Genomic DNA, 1,302 nt, shown 5'->3' on the forward strand with positions numbered 1-1,302 from the left:
TTAACTAATTCCTCTTTCTTCTAATTTTTAAAAATTTCTTCTTCTATTTATCTCTCTTCTTTTTTGAAATTCATTAATTAATTTTCAGTTTTTTTTAATTAAATCAACTTTTATTTTCGAAATAAATAAATAAATAAAATAAAAACAAAAAATATTTTAATTCTTATTTCTCTTCTCACTTCTAATTTTTGAATTCTTCTTCTCTCTTTATTCAAATTCTTCTTCTTCTTTTTCTTCTTCTTCTTCTATATTCATTCTTCTTTTTCTTCTTTCTTCACATCTCACACGGAGTCCTCTATTCTTGAACATAAAGCTCCCATTCTCCTCTTTTCCTGGTTTCTTCTTTTCTTGTTTATGACCAAGAACAGGGATAAAAAACCTCTTTTTAATCTTGATCTTGAACCTGAGAGGACTTTAAGGAGGAGCTTACAACAAGTTAAAGCACAACACTCCAAAAGAAACCTCTCAGAAAATTTCGAGTAAGAAGCTGAAGACATGGCCGAACATGAAGGAGAGCCAAGAAAGGTTCTTGGTGACTTTACCATGCCTACCACCAACTTTTTATGGCAGAAGTATCTCTGTACCTACCATTGGAGCTAACAACTTTGAGCTTAAGCCTCAGTTAGTCTCTCTTCTGTAACAGAATTGTAAGTTCCATGGACTTCCACCTGAATATCCACACCAATTCCTGTCGGAATTCTTGCAAATCTGTGACATTGTTAAGACCAATAGAGTAGATCCTGAGGTCTACAGACTTATGCTCTTTCCCTTTGCTGTAAGAGACAGAGCTAAGATATGGTTGGATTCTCAACCAAAAGAGAGCCTAGACTCTTGGGAGAAGCTGGTCAATGCCTTTTTGGCCAAATTCTTTCCTCCTCAAAGGATGAGCAAAATCAGAGTGGAAGTTTAAACCTTCAGACAAAAAGAAGGTGAATCCCTCAATGAAGCTTGGAAAAGATACAAGTAACTGATCAAGAGGTGTCCTCCTGACATGCTCTCAGAATGGTCTATACTAGGAATTTTCTATGATGGTCTTTTTGAGATGTCCAAAATATCATTGAACAGCTCGGCTGGTGGATTACTCCACTTGAAGAAAACGCCTGCAGAAGAAAGAGAACTCATTGAGATGGTTGCAAACAACCAATTCATGTACACCTTTGAGAGAAATCCTGTAAATAATGGGATCCCTCAGAAGAAAGGAGTTCTTGATGTTGATACTCTGAATGCCATATTGGCTCAGAACAAGATCTTGACCCAACAGGTCAATATGATTTCACAGTATTTGATTGGAATGCAAGCTGT

At 35.9% G+C, this 1,302-nt stretch overlaps 1 non-coding gene across 1 annotated transcript; it reads right to left on the reverse strand.

Annotated features, from left to right (window-relative positions):
* Positions 1–889: 889 nt before the first annotated feature.
* Positions 890–998, reverse strand: LOC112767515 (small nucleolar RNA R71). The gene has a single exon (XR_003184958.1). It is a non-coding gene; the product is annotated as a small nucleolar RNA R71 (small nucleolar RNA).
* Positions 999–1,302: the final 304 nt, after the last annotated feature.

This window comes from Arachis hypogaea, chromosome 17 (assembly GCF_003086295.3).
Source record: "Arachis hypogaea cultivar Tifrunner chromosome 17, arahy.Tifrunner.gnm2.J5K5, whole genome shotgun sequence".
NCBI classification, from domain to species: Eukaryota; Viridiplantae; Streptophyta; class Magnoliopsida; order Fabales; family Fabaceae; genus Arachis; species Arachis hypogaea.